Source organism: Cucumis melo, chromosome 6 (genome assembly GCF_025177605.1).
Source record: "Cucumis melo cultivar AY chromosome 6, USDA_Cmelo_AY_1.0, whole genome shotgun sequence".
Taxonomy (NCBI): Eukaryota; Viridiplantae; Streptophyta; class Magnoliopsida; order Cucurbitales; family Cucurbitaceae; genus Cucumis; species Cucumis melo.
In genome coordinates, this window is record NC_066862.1 from 13,274,763 (window position 1) to 13,293,836 (window position 19,074).

The window sequence follows — 19,074 nt, forward strand, 5'->3', positions numbered from 1 at the left end:
AGAAGTTCTTTCAGGTTTAGCTGCGGCTGTAGCAGAAGAGAACTGGTTTTTAGGGGAATTCAGTCTCGGTTGCTGCAGAGCCCGCTGTCGTCGATCTTTCGACCTTCTTTCATTTCTTTCATTTACCAAGCTTTGAATCCAGGGTGGGATGTGTCCCATCTGTGCTATCCCTTCTTTTCATGGGATGGACGATTTTCTGCTTTCACCGCTCCTTCGCAAATTCTTTGCCCCTGCTTCGCACCTTGATTTCAGAGTTCTTTGAGAGAAATAGATGATCTCCTTTGAACCCTCAAGACCAGACCCCCGTTCGCGCCTGGTCTCTTTCTTCAAGTTCTCGATCCGAGATTCTAAGCACTGCGGGCACTTATCTAATTTAGGAAGAGAGAAAAAATTTTCTATTATTCTTTTTCTTGTATATTCAGAAGGAGTATAATAAATGGAAGGGATGAACTCACTCTACGGATTGATCAGACTCATCCTATAATTAGAGTTATGGGACAAACTCCCACCATAAGAAGAGAAAGGTGAGACCGAGAATAGATGAGGCATCGGACAAGAAAGAAAGATTCCCCGCGGCGAGTGGGGCGAAAGTAATATATAAGTCCTTCTCTTTTCAAGGGGTATATCAAGCTCTTATTCTCTTCTAAGTCTTCTGCAGATATAATCAGATTTCAGGGGTGCGAAAGAAGAAAGTAATAATCAGCCCTCCCTATCCATGAATTTCTCATTTCACAAGAAAAGCAAGCTTCTTTTTTGATGCGATAAGAAAGCTCTTCTGAAAAGAAGAAGAAGAGAGTTATTCTTGCCTAAGAAAGTCTTTCGTCTGATTTTGAGGTTTAGAAGAGCTTTAGAAACTTCTAATTCATATTCGAGCTTGATAAAGGAATAGTTTCATATATATTGAAATAATCTTGAGCACTTTCGCAGCGCAATTCGGGCTTGATAAACCCCTCAATTATGACTGATGATTTCTTTCGTATTTATTCTTTCGAAATCCTATTAAATACTATGGGCTTCTCTCCTCGATTCTGATTCCCCGCGACTACTGAAGATGAATGAGGTGCTCGAGCCTTGACCCCTCGCCTCTTCAGTCTAGCTACCTGGTTTCCGGCCACCAAAGAAAGGTCTTTTCTTATGAGATCTTTCCGAATCAGTACTACTATTCTGATCAGAAACCTAGATCCAAGAGTGAAGGAGGAGCTCAGCTCTGAAGACTTGAAAGGCTAGTTCATGCTAACTAAAAGACAAGGTCTCGACTGAAAGGAGAGAAAGCCTACCTGCCAAATTCTTCAAAATAGTCCATTTCTCACATTCATTCACATGAGAAAAAGAAGAGACTTGGTCCGGCAAGAAGGATCGACGGCTTAGGCTCGAGGCTCCTCTTCTTCTTCCTGTGTGGATTAGTGGAAGGATGTCTCATCCGCTTGCTTGAGAGGGTATGCATTCCTTACGCGCGAATTGGATGATTTCTCTTTATCGATTTCTTCTTTCTACCCAGCCGGCGGAGAAGGAGGTCTGACCCCTTATTTGAGTCCGTAGGCTGATTATTGAAGACCTAGGTTTTTGATGATTGACTTTACTATTCAATACTATTCTCAGAAATTGAGTGACGTAGGTTAGGCTCGACCCTGTTCCCGAGATGAGGCATCCGAGACAGAAAGAAGAAGAAGGACTGAAAGCGCCACTGGGTCGAGCATTCGGTCTGAAAGATCTTCTTTATCTCTCTCACAGTCAATTCATAGTTTTTTAAGAAAATGGGGTTCGATCCTTTTTCTTAAGCTTCTAGATAGAGCAAAGTCTGCCCTTTTTATCTTTTGAAAAAGAGTCTTCCAAGTCAGACCAAAATGCAATTAATAGAAGAAAGCCTAGCGATTCCCACTCCGCGAAGAAAGTCTTTGACTTTGCCCTGACATTTCTCAATTTCTTTTTTGGTCACTGATGAAAATCGAGTGAATTTTGCTTTTCTCGTGAATGAGAGACTTTCTTCTGAAATACTCTTTTCACCCTTTATGAACTATGAACTTCCTTGCGCTCCTAATAAGGGATAAGTCCTGATTTTTTCTTGAGGGGCTTCGTCTTCTCACCTGTCCTTCGTAGCTTTATGGCTGCTTCGCACCTTTCAGTCTCCTTATTTCATAACCTTCGGACGGACCTTCAGAAATCCATATTCATCTTCATCAATGAACAAGGGTTGCGAGGACTTATCTCCTTTTTCAGTTTCAGTTAAGGAGTGCAACTTTTTTCTTCTACCATCTGTCCTCCGTCCTATTAGTGACTTTCTTTATTGAGGGATTTGACCCTCGACTAAATTCAAGCAGTGAGGACTATGAAGACCTCCGGACCCATAAAAAGTTCATATGCTAGATCTCTCCTTTCAGTCGAGCCTTTGTTTTTTTTTGAGCCTAGGCTTGATCTTTCTGACTTGGTTGATAGGCTTTCTTTAGGAGAGGCAGCTATCTCTCTTTCCAAGGCAAATAGATAGGATTTTGAGAAAGGCTTAGTCTGAATTACATGAATACGACCCAGATCGGAACTAGGGTAAAGGGGGGTAGCGATCGACTGCCCCGTCAGAGGCCTTGTTCATTGACTTTCCGTTGAGGGATCTCTTTTTCTTGCTTTTGCAGTAGCTCTTGCATAAGTCGCTGTGGAAGAAAGATCAGTCGTAGTTCGATCAAATCTCTCTTGACCATCTCTTTATTTCCTGGTCTCAAGATGTCCCTTAAAGACTGATTTTTTGCGATTCCACTAAACCTACTATTTTGAGAAGACGTAGAATATTGCGAGGAGGAATTTGAAAGTCAAAGAAAAGCAAGCTTCTTTAATGAAATTCGGACCGGAGTAGTTTGAAAGAAAGGAAGAAAGGTCTGAATCGCTTTCATGAGTTTTCCCTATAGAGAAGAGCCTCATCGCTTTCATATGAATAAGAATCCCGGCCGGAGAAAGGAATGGTAGAGAGTGGAATCCGGGAGACTTGGCGTCTGAGAATGCTACAGAGAATTCCTCGATTCCCTTTCGTAGTTATTCCGGGGAATGAGATGGCCGGGAGAGCTGAGATTTCTTCTTCTTGCATCGTCAAATCTTATGAAAAGAGATGAAAGCGGGTATTTCTCCCTACTGAATGAGACTCGGTCATTCTAAGGCATAAGCTTCCCCCCGATCCGCACCGCAGAGTATCTCAGACTTTTTGAAGTCAAAGCGCTCCCTTAGGATCTTTGAGGTCTGGAGGACCCGTCCGGAGGACTCATTCATGGAACTCAAAGGCTAGTCCTATGGAAACTGAGAATGAGAACAGTTATTGCTTGACTCTTGACTAATCCTCGATGCTCACCCTGAAAATCTCAGAAATTACCTCCCGAAACTAAGTAGAAAAGAGATATTCAAACCTATCCTCTCCAGTCTCTACTCTACCTCGTCAAGCTGCAAAAGGGTAAAGCTACTTTCTTCCTCTTTCTCTTCCCTTTCTTCCGAGATGATAGGGTCGAGCCTATATCTAGCCTCGTCTACTCTCTCGTCTTCTAACCGATACCGGTACGTGGTAGTTTCATTGAGATGGATGAAACTTCTTGCTTCTTGGCAACCTCTGCCGAAACTGGTGGACTTGCTTAACGAAAGGGATGATTCCGCCTCGAGCGGCTTCTCTTTCGCTCTGGCCTCGCCCCTCTTAAGTCGAGTAGCTTCCTCGCCCCTCTTTCTTCTTGCCCCCGATCTTTGTCTTATCTTTCGCCCCTAGCCTGACTACAGAGCTACTTCTAAGCACTAGGCCCAAGACTCAGAGAATAGTACTGATCTCACTCCTCTTGGGATAGCGATCCCGGTCGTTCTACCCTGAACTCAGTCGGTAAAGCCTGTCCTTTCTATCTATGCTCCTTCGCCATTCCCCTCTTCAGAAGAGAGATTCTCAAACTCCTTCTACCCGCAACTGAAACTGCACTTCTTCTTTCTCATGCGAAGTGGAAGTCTGTCTCCTTTTCCCTTGAAGATAGTGATTCTCACTCTGATTCTATAAGAAACTCCCTCTGAAATCAGTCCTATTCTACCTGCGTACTCCATCCTATCTTTGAGGCTTCCAATCAGGTCAATCCGGGAGAGCTCAAGATAGATCTACCCGGGCATCCATCCTCTTTAGTCAGTATTTGGTCAAGACTGATACCTCTCTTCCGACGTCCCGCCGCTGGCATGAGGTCAACTTAGAATGAAAGAAGTCAGAATTTCCTTAAGATCTAGAACTCTGTCGACGAGCCAAAAGGGATAGCTCCGTGGGACTCTCTCCTTATCAGCTGGCCCTATCCAATTCCCTGACTACTGAGCTTTCAGTTAGACAGCCGCACCCAAAACTAAAGGGCTTAGCTCCTTCTTCCCCGCCTCAATGAAGAAGTCAATGAAACAAAGGGCTCATTGATCATTTTCTTCCAGGAGAGATCATGAGATTCCGAAACCTTCTCCCAGTATTATTCATCCCCTCTCGCTATTGGGATAGCTATAGCTGCCTCAATCCTATATTGGTCGTATGAAGACCGCCTCAATGAAGAAGGTTGAATGAGACGGATGACTATTCGAGATAAGTGATGCTGCCTATCCCCGAGTATGTCTCGCTACTTTCATTGAATGGCCTCACCGATTTGGTCTCTCCTTGGTCTCTCCTTTCTTCCGAAACCTCGGGGCGAACAGTGCTCAAAAGCAGCTTAGCGAAAGGTCTTCCTCTTGAGCTCGTGCCTGAAGGTCTTCTTGGTACGGATTGCTTGATCTTCCTTTGCTTCTTTTCTTTTTTGTGTGCCATGAAGTGAAGGACAAATTCAAGACAAGAAGAGGTTAATATGGAAATAAACCAGGAACATGAGAGGCTCAAAGAAAAGGTGAATATGGATATAAATCAGTCCAGAGGATCAAAGCTCATTGAATAAAGAGAGAGGACCGTAGGAGGCTCAAAGAATGATCGAGGCGACTGAATTGTGGACCTCTTTTATCCTAACGGAGGGTTCAAAGCTCAATTGAATAAAGAGAAGGAGTTCTATACAAGGGGAATTAACAAGGACTTCGGACGGGGTCATAGACCGATCGGGACGTGTGAAGCAATATGCTTACAGTACCTCATGCAAGGCTCAAAGAATTTGAGAAGAAAGCCTGGTTTTTCTTTTTGGGGAGTGAAAAGGCGTAATATGCCAACCTTTCCTAGAAAGTCTCAAACTCATCAATCTAGTCCAAAACACTGATGGAGATTGAAGTGAGAGAGAGGAGACTCCTCAAGAGGAGGGGCCTTAATCCTTTCTTTGAAGAAAGATGCCTTTGGAGACTAAAAAAAGGAAGTTTGAGTGGTCCGAAGTCCTTGTTTTAGTGGTTTTTTTAGTGGCATTAATTTGAATTATGGATTGAATAATAATCGTCGGGCTCCTCTCCTTATCAGTCGAGTACCTTCGCTCCTCTCCTTCCTAACCTCAGTCGAGTGGCTTCGCTCTGAACCTATATTTCAAACTACGAGTACCTTCGCTCCTGAAAATAGTTCAGGGATCAGGACTTCGCTTTCAAGTCCTACCTTTGTATCCTCATTGATCAATCTCTGAATGAATGTCTTAAGCAAATTCTCTGAGATCAACTCATCCTTGAAAACTTGGCAATTTCTCGGCTTTTTTCTTGCAAAATGTGACTTTTTCGAATCTTTCTATTTCACGATAATAGAGAAATTTTTCAAGATTTTGAATGAAAAGTTGCTACAAAGTGGTTTGCTCTCCTTATCAGTCGAGCCCTAGCATTTTCTTCATTTGAGCTAAGAAAAAGAAGAAATTGAATATGGATAAATCAGTCCCATCAAATCAGTGGAATGAAGATTTCGAAAGATTCTCTCCTTCGCAAATTCTTTTCTTTTCTTTTCTTTCTTTGAATTTGAGGTTCATGAGAAGATGATGTTAGTGATCCACGCCACTCAGCAGAAGGACTCCAAAAAATGAAATTCACAAGGTTCAAAGGCTCAGAATATTCCATTGACTGAGTTCCACTCCTTCAAGCCTTTGAATAGGGATAAGGACTTTCGCTTTCAACTCCTAACCGCTCTGAACCTATATTTTTTTCTACGAGTACCTTCGCTCCTCTCCTTCCTAACCTCAGTCGAGTGGCTTCGCTCCTCTCCTATATTTTTTTTCTACGAGTACCTTCGCTCCTCTCCTTCTACGCTTGATTCTGCTTCGCTCCTGCACAGTCCTTTCGCTTCGCGCCTCCGTCTGCAACTTTTAGTGGTCTCATTGAGAATCAAGTCAAAGACTTTGCGAACTCCGGACCGGGCACAGAATGAAGGGAGGGCATAGGCACTTCTTTCACAGAGCTAGACTTCCCATCTTCTCGCTTTCCCTTTTTCAGAGAGTTCGTGCTACCTTTCGCTTCGGATCCTATCATGACGTCTGTATCTGAGGATTGATCTTCTTATCCTTCCTTCGATTTCCCCTTTCTTCCCCACTTCTCACGCGGTACTAGAAGTTCATTCCTCGAATAGAAAAAGAAAGAAGGTCTTTTCATAAAGGTGGATGGAATAATGGAAGTTGGAACATCCTTGTGAGAGGTCAAATCCCCCAGATGGTTTGGCGAAACTAAGCGATCAACTCTTGCTACAAGACCGGATGCCGCCTTTATCTTCTCAGGTCGTGGTCTAAGCTGCCACCCGACCTAGCTAGTCCCACAATGGAAGAAGAGAACCCCAGCTGGTGTGGTGGTGCCCGCCCTCGTAGCAGTTCTTGTGCGAGGATGCTCTTTTGCTTTCAAAATCTTCCGTAATTCTTCATCATGATAGGACGAGGCAGTGGATGAACTACGGATTGATTCATCAGACTTTTACCCACGTAGCGGTACGAAGAGTTCCCACCAAGACGAGAAAGAATTTCGTATTGCATCGGCAGGCATGAATCTCGGATCTGGAGGACTAGCCCTAATTCAGAATAGAGTGGAAGCGGCTTTCCTTCCCCGGCGCCTGTCTCAGTCCCAGTTTCATAGGATGTATGACCCTACGGGGAGTGAGATATGCCCGATATGGCCAATATCTCAGATCGAAGGACAGAGGAATCCCAGGATGGAGACAAGCAGGAATCGGGACTAAGTCGCTGGACCAGAAGCCCACTAGGCGGAGGGGATCAAGGTCAGATCGCTCCCCCTGAATTAGTTCTTTCCGCTCTTGCTCTTCTTGAGTGAAAAAAGGCCCAGCCTTCGGTATTATTTATTAGAAAGATTCTATGCCTCATGCGATCGTGAGATAGATCTCTTTGCCAAGGAAAAAAGAACTAACCTAGGGCAAAAAAATTTCATCGAGTGGAGTCTGAGCGAAGATAAGACTGGCTGGTTTATGGAATGAAAACAAGGATAGAAAGGGGAAGTTTGCATATGAACATCCTGATCGTACAAATACTCTTCACTCCCCAGAAGATGGTGAATGAAAGGAGGCCGGGCTGGTCTCTTTGCCTCCTAGCCCCCGATCGAAGGATGGATGAAAGCCTTCTTTCGAAGGCCTCAATTTCACACTCAAATCAAGGAAATCCTCGACCTTGTCTTCATCCGATTTCACTCTTTATGCTTTTGCAGGTTTTAATGCCTTCTGGGCTCAAATTAAGCTAGCACGGACCGGTGCGAAGCCCGTGAGGTTACGAAGGCAGTCCCCACCAAGGCCTCTGGCTGGCTGATTCAAGTCCTATCCATCCACAAATGCTAAGAATGTGATTTGACTCGATTTGACTCGGATTCAAGGACCGACCTCACTTGGTCATAGGGGAGGCAGAGGGTGAATAAAGGTATGCGCGAAGAGACCGAGGGATCGATCGGCTAGGATCGCTTGCTCGACTTATGGGTCTTTTCTAGCAGCACCCCCTTCTTTTTTCTAAGTATTGCTCGATTCGGAAAGCAGTCGGGGGAATGAAAGATTAGAGAGTAGATAGAAGAAGCTCCCACCACTAGGCCGGACGAAAGGTCAGAGAGAAGAGAATTCTGTGCAAAAGAAAAGCCAATCCCCTAATTTCAGGGGCAGCCAAGATCCGACTACGCGGTAATACCAGGAAAGTAGCTCAGAATGGAGACTCGAGCAAAGCATGCCATCGAGTGCAGCAGGATCCCTAAGATTCATGATAGTTCTCATTCTCAATCGGGCATCTCCCTAAGTCAATCTTATCACGAAAGATTCGAAGGAAGTCTTCCTAGTGGATAGTCGGACTGATTTATCCATTTCATTCTTGCGGTAGGCTTTCCTTATTCCACTTTCATCATCGATAGTCGGACTGATTTATGGAATTTCAATTTCTTGCGGCGTAGAAGTTAAGAAGCGGAGGAGTCTTGTCTTCTTCTTCTTCTTATGCCTAGGACTGATCTTTCTTTTTGTTGCGGGACTCCTTCATGGAACTCAATCTTTCTTCTTCTTGATTTTCAGTGGAAAGAAAAAGAAAGAGTCAGCTGTGAGACTACTATCAAGTTAGAAAGATCAAGCCTAGCGGAGTGGAATTTTTCTTTCAATAATCAAAGGGTTCTGCGCAAGAAATCATATTTCATTGATCCTCGTCCATCCCCGCTACCCTTCTTCACCCTCGGGCAACTAATCCTCAACCGCGGAGTGGGGACCCCTTCTCGATCTCTCTCATGCCTGGACTGGTCGAGTTCCTTCTCGCTCCCTCTTCCTTTGGTCGAGTGACTACGCTCCTCATGGTCTCGCTATTCTGACTCTGCTGGGAGAGCTTCGTCTTTTCCTTGTTCTCCCCCCCACGTAGCGGTAAAGCACAGCTTGTATAAGAGCTTCTATATAAGTCTCGGTCCTATGAATACCGAGTCAAAAAAGAAGCGCTCAATTTCACCTTCTCGTTCAAGATTCAGAGTTCTTCCAAAACGAAAGCCTAGGCTCCGAAGGAGAGGAGTTGAGACTCAGCCGCAAGAGCGAATCAAACTTCTCCTTCTGGAACTCACTCTGATGAGAGAAGAGCATACCCGACCACTTATCTTTCTTCAACCGCAAGAACGGAAACTGAATACCGCTCCGTGGTGGTCAAGCCGATCGACTTCGTGAACTACGTCTCCTTTCTTCTCCCCCTCACGCCCATGGAATGGGATGAGTTCGAAAGAAAAGGACGAGGGAAAGAAAGACATTGTACACGGATCCTCCCTCCCGACCTTGGGTTTTTCCTCTAGCAGCGCCCTATTGAAGAACTATTTTCTTGCTAACAGGTTTTTCTTTCTACTAGTGTAATTCCTTCACCGAACTGGGCCTAACCCTGCCTCTTGTCCGAACTACTTCTCTTCCATAACATCGGAAACTGATCATTGGATGACCCCCCCTTCCCCCTATCATTAGGATTCTCTGCGCTTGAAAGAATGAAATACTCATTTCTGGAGGCTCAAAGAATTTCAGTCTTGTCCTGCCTAAAATCCCTACTTTGGAAGGTCAAATGCACAAATCGGAATGAAACTCAATGAACAAGGGGCTTGATCTTTTTCATTGAGGCGGTTCTCAGCCCCGTTCTTGGCTAAGTGCGTCAGTCACTGAAATCCTCGGATCGACCTTCGCCCAGAGTACGAGGCTCTTGCCCTTGCAGCTCTGATTTCTTCATGAAAATAGGATGCAAAAATACGGATTGATGAAGAAAGAAGTAAATACTCAGAGTTCCCAAGAGGGACGAAAACTCCCCAGCATCGGCAGGGCAGGTTAAGCAGGTTTCAAAGGAATGCAGGTTAAGAGGTTCATAAGAAGAGAAGACTCTCACTCTAGTATCGGCCGAAGAGTCCCATTTTCTCATGAAATCAGAGCAAGGTCGAAAGGGTTGAGTAAAGCTCAAGCGCAAAGGTAGATAGGCTATGGATCGAAGGAGCCAGCGGCCGGGCCTCGTGTCATGAATCTGAGTCTTTGTACTCTATTCTGCTCTTTATGCAAATTCTTTCAATCAACTTTCTGTCCAATAATCTCCGTTGATCGAGAACGAGAAGCATATATGCGCCTCCTTAGAGGCTCCCCAGTACGCCTTTCCAGTATCGTAGGCAGACTAGAGGGCAGATCTCCCAGTTTAGGATGCTACAGAAGTCAAAAGAGGAGATGACGAGGATGGAATTGAGGAGCTCTTCTTCTTTCATCAGTTCTTGTCCTAGTGCCTGGTGTTGACGGTGGCTTAGTTTCACCTCATTGCTAAGATCTTCATGCCTTCTTTCACTCTTTCTGTAAGTGGCTTTCTTTATCTCGAGATTCAAGGGATGATGGTCCAACCCGGCAAAGCCTAGTCTCATTCATTCCCTTTTGACTCTCCTTGATTCTCACTCTGAAATAGCAGAAATAGCGGATTGGTCTCTCGCGCAGGATCTTCCTTCCCAAGCTTATTCTTAGAGTACGGATGAAAGCGATGAAACTGGGAATACCGAAGGTACTTGTCTGCCCGACCCCTTAGCCCTTTCGCAACTCTCTACTTATTCTTGACCTTAGAAACTAAGTCGAAAAAGTTGAGCTGCTGATAAGTAAACTCAGGATCAGATATTGACCGCCAAAGAGTTCAGGAAAGAAAGGGGCGAATGAGGTCTTCTTTCCCTTCTTCCATTATACTCGTTCAAAGCACAAAAAGAATAATCGATGAAAGCAAATTACACACGATTCGAATGCGAAAAGTTGACCGAAACCCAACGGTCCTTTCTGGGAGTCTTCTGGCTGATTATTGCAGACTGGTCTTATTCCTTTAAGTAGGCTCCTACGGCTCTCGTCTTATTCCTTTAAGTAGGGTTGGAGAAGGTTTTCTATTATCTCCAGCCTCCGAGAAGACGGAGCGGGATCCCTGCTTTCTTCCGCGGAGTGGGGGTTTCCCACGGGGGCGGTAGGTTCTCTTCCGTCTTATTCCTTGCCTCCGCTTCCTCCTCTCCTTATATCCTTCCTTTTAGTAGGTTCAGACGAAGGAGTCTTATCTTGGGCGGAGATGAAAGAATGAAAGAAAAATCAGCGCCTAATTGGACTTTTGCGTATTATACTTTGTGGAGTAGTTATTTACCCCATTTTCATGGCAAAATTCAGTGAGAAAAGGCTCAAAGAATGAAGATAGAGGCTCGACTGATAAGGAGAGGAGCTCATTGATAAAGAGAGAGAGTTATCGCACTCGGTGGATAAGGATCAGAAAAGATATGCTTTTCACAGGGAAGTCGGAAAACGAACCTCTTCAGTCTCGCCGCCTTAGGGCGCTAACTTCTAACCTATATCAAGTCTATTGATTCCAATACGGTGTCGATCCGTTCCGAAACTTCAGCAAAGAAGCGGAGCGGAGTAGTCTTGTCTTTAGATATTATCTTCTTATATCTTTTTAGACTTTCTTCAGTGGATAGTCGGACCTCGTTCATTCCACTAAGACAAAATGGGGATTCTTTATTCACTTCTGAAGTTCGGATTGGTCCTACGTAGCTTAATACCGACTAGAAAGTGAAAGGAAGAATTTCAAGGAAGACATTGAATTGAGAGAGGGAATATTTGAGATTCTTTCTTCAGCCGGAGATCGAGATGTGAAGAAAAAGTCAGTAAGGGAGTAGGCTTTCTTTCTTCTATGTTACCAGAAAGAGAAAGCCTATCTTGCCGCTCCTATAAAAGCTTCTTTAATAGCCGTCATCAGGCAGAATGATTGAGTTTTCTGGTAAAGAAAGAGTATATTCTCGGCATCTCAGAAGAAGGAAGGTATCATCCTGATGCTTTTGAAAATGCTATTAAAGAGCGGTGACGCCATTGACAGCTAAGAGGATGGCACGCACGAAATAAGCATGAATCGGAGACAGCTGGGTCAGAGCTTTCGGGGTAGTATACGAAGTCTGAAGGTTGAAGTCAAAACTTCGTATCAGCATTTTGTCAGTCCCAAGGCACCCCTTGTTCATTCAGGCTAGGCTTGATCTTTCTCCGTCTTTGACTTCCTCTAGACAAGAAACCATATTATTTGAAAGCCAGATGTGTATTTGCATAGCGAGTCAAGAGATGGAAGTGCTCCTAGAGTCGCTCTGAGACCTCAGATCGATCCTTTCTCTCTCAGAGCTAAAACGGAAGGAAGAAAGCCATAATAATGCAGAAAGATGGAGACAAGGCTAAGGAGTAAAGCAGTCAATCCACTCATTCAGTAATTAGATTTAAGGCACTATAGCTATTCACTCACCAAGAAGAGCGGCAAGAGTTCGAGCTTCTACGGGACTAGTCCCGTACCGGTTACGAGAACAAGGGATATTCCAACTTGCTAAGACTGGGTTTTCAACCGCGGTTAGGGATTTAGGGATAGAAGACCAAGAGTTCCTACTCTCACACCGTCACCAGGAAAAAGAAAATGGATAGAGTCTGATGTGCAGCCTTTCTCTTATATACTAAAACGATCGCACCAAAGTCAATCAATGGCAAGCAGTCTCGATCCCTCTCGGAACCCTTCCCTTGCATTCTCTATTTGAGTATTGTAATGGCTGAAACCGCTCCTGAATCGGCGTAAGGCGTAAGAAGTCATCGATCGGACGGCCAAGAATGCAACTCATCTCGGCTGATGGGGCTCATCTGTCGGCAGGTTTCGGTCTGGCAGGGAGGTCTCAATATGAATTACGAGCCTCTTAATTAACTACCACGGACAGGCATCCTTCAATCTTCTTTTGAACCAAGATGATCACCACCAAAAAAAAAAAGATCGTTCTCCTTCGTTCGGAACTAGCACTTCTGTGTTTGGGAGCCTAGGCTTTCTTCCTTTAAGTCCTTTAAGTAGGAATCGAAGTCAATGCTTTATCTTTTTCAACAAGGGGGGGAACTCATTTCAATCTAAAGATATAGAAGCCAGGGTCAAAGCCCTCAAGAAAAAAAGAAAGAGAGAGTGGAATATACGACTAAGGACGGGTCCAGGTGACTCTGATATTCCACTGATTTGAGTCTCAGTCTTCTAAATTGAATATGGAATCAGACGGAGTAGGAGCGGTCCGGAGGACTCTGATATTCCACAGATTTGATAGAAGGACTTGCTCTTCGATCTGAGAGATCTGCCTTTCCTTTTGAGGCCGGGATCTTTTTTTCGTCCTAAACCAGCAGAAGAAGACATTCCCTAACCAGAGGACACCCGAGGTCTTTGGAGAGCCTAGGCCGGGCATTGATCTTCGTCCTGCATCTGATTGAGAGCCTGAAAAGGGAAAGAATAGGTAGGGGGCAAGCACCGGGAAACTATGATAGAATAGAGGTCAGTCTATAAATCATCTAAGTCAGTAGGAGTTGGGAAGTTCTCAAAAGAGATAGAGTCCATAAGTCTCGATCTTTCTTCTTAGCCAAGAGGATGATCTACGTCTACATCTACATCCACGTCTGAGGCAGGAGACTTTCTTGAGCCCCTGATCAGTACACCATTCGCCTTAACCCTTCCTCTTTCTAAATTCCATACAATGTCCAAGCCTCAAATCAAAAAAAGGATTTCCAAGTCAAGATGCCGGATCAGTATCACCAAGGCTTGCTCTTGTCCTTCCTTCTCTCTGCCAGTGGTAAGGAATCCCTTTCTTTTTATGGTAAATGCTCAGTTTTTCTTTTTTCCCAAGCCAGTAAAAGAGAAGGTTGTCGAGGACTACCCTCAGCCTAGAAGTAGGCAGGACTTTGAGTTAGAATGTCTAGGTTGGGAAAGCCTTTCGTCAGCCAATCGATTATCGGAATTCAGAGGTCCTCCGGAACCTTCAGCATTATTAGTAAGGAAGACCTCTTATCTTAAGTCGGTCCGCGGTAGTTATTTCTCTTTTCTTCCTAGGCTTTCTTTCGCACTACTTATTACTTGTCAATATCAACTTCTTTCATTCCTTTCTATGATTTGAAGAAAGATTCCAATTATCCTTGGGCACCCCTTTCAGAAAAAGCAGTAGATTGAGTTGTGGAAGAACTAGAAGTAGCCCTTGTTTCATTCAGGCTAGGCTTGAGTATTTATTTGAGGTTTGGAATCGGGAAAGCCATTTCATTCCTGGAGCATTCAAACTTCGTATTCAAAAGAAGAAAGAGGCGATCAGAATTGAGAAAAAGAAAGTCAGTTGATTTCTCTCTGAATGAGATGAAGAATTCGATCTTTCCGATTCTGATTAAGAGTTGTCCTTCTCTTCTTTCTTTCATGATCTCTGAATTCAACCTTCTTCATTGAGGCGGTCGGGGAAGATCAAGGGGTTGGAGCCGTAGCTGCGGAGTCGGAGGAGGAAGTAGCTCCGGCAGTTGAAGAAGCAGAGTCTGCTGTCGATTGCTGAGGATGCCTCATCGTATCGGCCGAGTAATCTGATCTTTCCGCTTGGGCTGAGAGGCAGACTTGGAACATCCATCTCCAGCTAGGGAGCAGACTGAGTCAGACTTCTCGCTTGCGGCTGAGAGGGACTCTTTATAGGTTGAGGAAGACTTCTCCTATGAGTTGGGAAGAGAAATCGGCAGACTGAGAGAGGTAGGGCGCGGTGGATGCAGCTTTCCCTATAGGGTGCGGAGCTCAGCAGCTTAGCGCGGGCTACATTGGACCCCCTACCTAGATCATGAAGAAGGTGTCCCCTACACCGGACCGGAATCTCCATCCCGATTGGTCACCACAAAATCTCAATGGGCTGCTTGAGCTCAAGCTCTTGCTTCTTGGTCACCACAGAAGGAGAACCAAAGCGAGCAGGGGCCCACACCGCCGCCTCAATGAAGAAGGCTCGACTGAAAGGCGAGGTGAGAAGAATGAGAGAAGAATTTGAATCGGGGATGAAGTGGAATATTAGCCCGGAAATGCGACTCTAACTGCTAGGTTTCTTTAGGGCTATATCGATCTCGGAAACAGGGGAGGAGGAAGGAATGAGATTCTTTATAGCCCTCTTTCCAGACAAATAGAAAAAGAGAAGAAGAAGTTCATATGGTAGATTTCAGACGTAGAAGGAAAAAACAAAGGCTCAAAGATCATTGAATAAAGTGTCCTTATCTAATGAGACCTGTGGATAAACAAGGGTTCGGACGACCGTCCTCTGGACTCCTTTTAGTGTCCTTATCTAATGAGACCCTTCGGACCGCTTCATTCCTCTCATTCAACCGCTACGAAGGAGAAGTCAAAAGGAGGGGAAAAAAGGGAATTCATTCTCATCCTTGAAAAGAAGGTATGGCTTAAATTGATCTATCTTGGTGTATTTGATGTCAGAAGTTCGAATTTCATGGGGAATTTGGGCAAGACGCCGAGTACTCTACTTCAATCCGTACGTGATCGTACTTTTTTCATAGCCCCACCAAGAGCTATGCGAGCGAGACTCCATGACTCGATTCCCATGTTCCGGCGGAATTCCACAGGTTAATATGGACAGTCCTTCGGACCGGTGGTATACCTTTTTCTTTTCGGAGAACGAAACTCATCCAACCCTAGAAAAAATTGTCTTCTGAATCTCATTTCTTTGAGAGTTATAGAGAATGAATTTCATGAATTCAGCGCGAATTTCATTCTTTCTTTTCTTAATGAGAAGATGATGTCAGTCTTCCACATGAACGAGGAGAAATGGATACGAGAGATGAAAGGCAAAGGTAGAAACTGCCCACCATCATCGGATCTAGAGAAGGGGAACTCAGGCCCAGAAGAACCTTTGTTCATTGAGGCGGTGGAAGCGCGTAGTGGGACCGGGAACATGAAAGAAAAGAAAGTCTCTCCAGGAAAGCCTATGTTAAGGAGCGCAAATCGACTTCTACGTCAAGAGGAGGGGTCAAATGACCATTCTGCAGAAATTCCATCAATGATCAATGATCGTTGAGACTATTCTTTCATTTCCGTTTTCTTGCTACGAACTAAGACAGCATTCATTCCTGAACTGAATTTTGCAAAAGCAATTGGTAGACGCAAGAAAGAGGCCATACTCACTTCTCAATTTGTCGTCTTTTCTTCCTTGTACAGAAAAGGAATCCCGAGACTAAGCAAATCTGAGAGAGCCGGGATGAAAAGATAGAGAACCTTTCTTCGTTAGTGGGAGCTCAGGTCAGGAGGACCAGTGAAGAGGAGCCTCTTTCAGACAAATATCACTCTACTTATACGTAGAGTACCGCGTAGTGGGCTTTCACCAGATGAGCTAGAGGAGAGCACGATGATGAGCCCTCCCGTGGTAGATGTTCAGGAGCCAGAGCCGGCATTGGCAGGATTAGGAGGTCTACTCGATCTCAGACCCTCCTATTTGACTTATATAGCACATGGAGTTGGACCAGATGAGACGGAGTGGAGTAAGCATGGGCTTTGCTATACGCTATGTAATACATGGCATGGAGCCGGAGGAGATCTCTTATCTAATCCCTAATAAGGGGGGTTTGAACCTATCTTCTTTACCGCCTCAATGAACAAGGGGAAGGTTGCAAATGGATCACTGTAGCGGTCCTCTCCTTACAGTCGAGCCGCTTTCGCTCCTCTCCTTCTAGCCCTTGCTTGCTGACTCTAAGATAGTCTCTTTGTACTCTGAGTTTAGCTCACAACTATGAGAGTTCGGATCTGACTAGGAGCTTGATTGAAGAGCAAAAGAGGGATGAAGAAAGCTTTTTGATCCCGGAGAGTAGGTCAACTCCTCTCCTTCGTAGCTTGATTCTGCTTCGCTCTGAACCTATATCTGAAACTACGAGTACCTTCGCTCCTTCAAATATGATAATTCAGCTCCTTTCTTCGATCATTCTTTGAGCCTCCTTTTCCGTCTTAGTCTTCTCTCAACTCCTACGGAGCGCAAAATCTTTCTTTATCGATTGGCTCGCCGTAAACCGCGTAGTGGGTGTTGACGCCATAGTATTACATTTCGAGACCAGTCTTTATCTACATCTACGGGGAGCCCAGTACCCAGAAGACACTCTTTATAACCATGCTGGAGAAGGCCATCAAAGTCTATACCACGGGGGGTGTTGACGCCATACTTTCTATCTTCCGTCAGACTATTCAGGCGCCAACGACTTCTTCGACCTTTGGGTATTGGACGAGTTTCAGGACCACTCCGCAGAAAAAAAGTCTTTCTGAGGAAAAGCCAGGTTCAAAGAATATTGACGTGGGTCCATCTTCTGAAACTCTTGGACGGCAGGCTCGATGCCAAGTACGAAAAGGTTTTTCTAAAAGAAAAGAATGTTTGCCATCACTCTCATAAGCAAGGAGTTGCCCCTACCTTTTTAAGAAGACCGGACCCTGGGCCGAGAGGATAATACCCCTACAATTCCTTTCCCATCTACACGAGATTGTCGAGGAGAGACTGATTCGTACCGCTCCGTGGGGGTCTCGCATAGAGATAAGGGGATCTTCGATGCCCAGGGGTGGCGACCCATTAATAAGAATTTCTTGCAAATGAATGAGATCTACTTGAAAGCCGCAAGATAGAATCAGCACTAAGAGTGCCCTGAGGATTTATGGGCTTTGCCAAATTCTTAGTTGGCAACAGGCCAGGATTAGAAATCCTTCTCAGAAAGACGACCTAAACCTAAAAAGGGCTAATAGGGGAGGCGTCAAGACCTCCGGACTCTCCAAATCGCCGAAAACGACTTGGATAAGTTGCACATGAATCTACTTGAACTGTCCCTGAATTCCAGTTCCAAAGAAGGAGCCTGCGCCCCAATGGCTGAAGGAGCCTCCAGAGGCCCCATCCACATTGGAGGATAAAGGGTGAAGGCTGGGATTACCAGAGATTACAGACTATGGCTGAGACACGAGCGAAAGGGCGCTCGAATCTTTCTTCTTTTCATCTTCCAAAAGAAAAGGAAGAAATCAAAGAAGAAAGAAGAGTTCTGGCGAACCTTAAAGCCAAGCTGGCATTATTTGACAGAAAAGAAATAATAAAGGTAAACAAGAAAGGCACCCGCCTTCTTGTGGGTCATCCCCATCAAGATGATGCTTAGTATGACAAGCAGTTCCGGAAGGCACTTTTGGAAAGAAGGCTTTCAGCATTTAGTATGATATGGAGTTCCGAAGCAAAGGAAGGACTAGATTGAGGCAGGAAAGAAAGAAGGAGTTCCAAAGCAAAGGAAGGACTAAGGCTGGAGCCGGCCTTTTCCTTTTCTTTGACTTTTCTTTATCATATCTTTTTCTTTGAATGAGGCGGATATGCGCAGCGCAAATCGGCCCGATAGGTAGGAGGAAAAACCATCCTTTTATTAGCTCAAGCTATCTAAACGGCGGATATGCGACGAAAGCCACATCAAATAACAAGAGGTTAAAAGGAGAGACTCTCACTCTTGTATTGTAGTATCGGCCGACCCACTCTTCGGGACCGATACATTTCTTTTGGATAATCTTGAGAAATCGTTAAGACCGAAGGCTCAATCTAATATGAGGAGTTGCCGTAGGCTCCTTTTAGAGTCCTTACCTATATTAATGTTTTAGAAAGATTAGAAAAAAGAAAATGTATGGAAACCTACTAAAAGGTTTTAGACCTACTTCACCTACTTAAATGAATGAATGTCTTAAGCAAAGCAGAACCGAAAGGAAAGACCTAGTTTGAATTGAAACTACTTTTTTCTTGAAAAATGAGACTTTCGTGACTTTTTTTTTGATATATGTAAATAGATTCAGGCTGATTTTAGTTCTTGCTCTATCTTTGTTTTCGAAAGTCTTGATAAAGCATTAATACAGCTATAGGCAAAAGTGACTCAACTGGGATTTTCGGTACTGATTTGATGAATTTCTCAAGTAATTGCATAAAGAAAAGATAAGACGATAAGACCACTGGAGGCAAGGCGCGGAGCGAAGCGCATTTATATTATATATAAGACAAGAAGAAGCAAATGGACTACGGACGAATCGTCTGGAGAATCGTCTTCTTCTTCTCTGAAACTCATATTCATTCAGCCTACTACGCCTACTACGCCTACTGACTTCATTTTCTTGTTCCGATCTCTTCTTCTTATTTGTCTTCTTTCCATAGGTGTTGACGCCATAGTCTGTAATTTCCTCGACATCTCGGAGTCCGGAGTCAGAAGGCATCCGTACGACCTCGTGGAAAGGTCCGAGTCAGCTCTGTAGAAGAAAAGAAGTATGAAAAGGAAAGTCTGACTTAGTAAGCTCGACCGAAGCCTTATTTCTCCTCGCGCAGGTCTTGACGCCATAGTAATTTCCAGAAAAAGTAGCGGTTTCCGATCTCAGAGGTTGCTTTGTAAGCTTGTGTTCTCACATAAGGAAT

General features: G+C 44.6%; 1 long non-coding RNA gene across 1 annotated transcript in view; it reads right to left on the reverse strand.

Moving 5' to 3' along the window:
- LOC127149817 (uncharacterized) overlaps positions 1–19,074 on the reverse strand; it is a 51,115-nt gene that overhangs the window by 11,832 nt on the left and 20,209 nt on the right. The gene's annotated exons all lie outside the window — the stretch shown is intronic.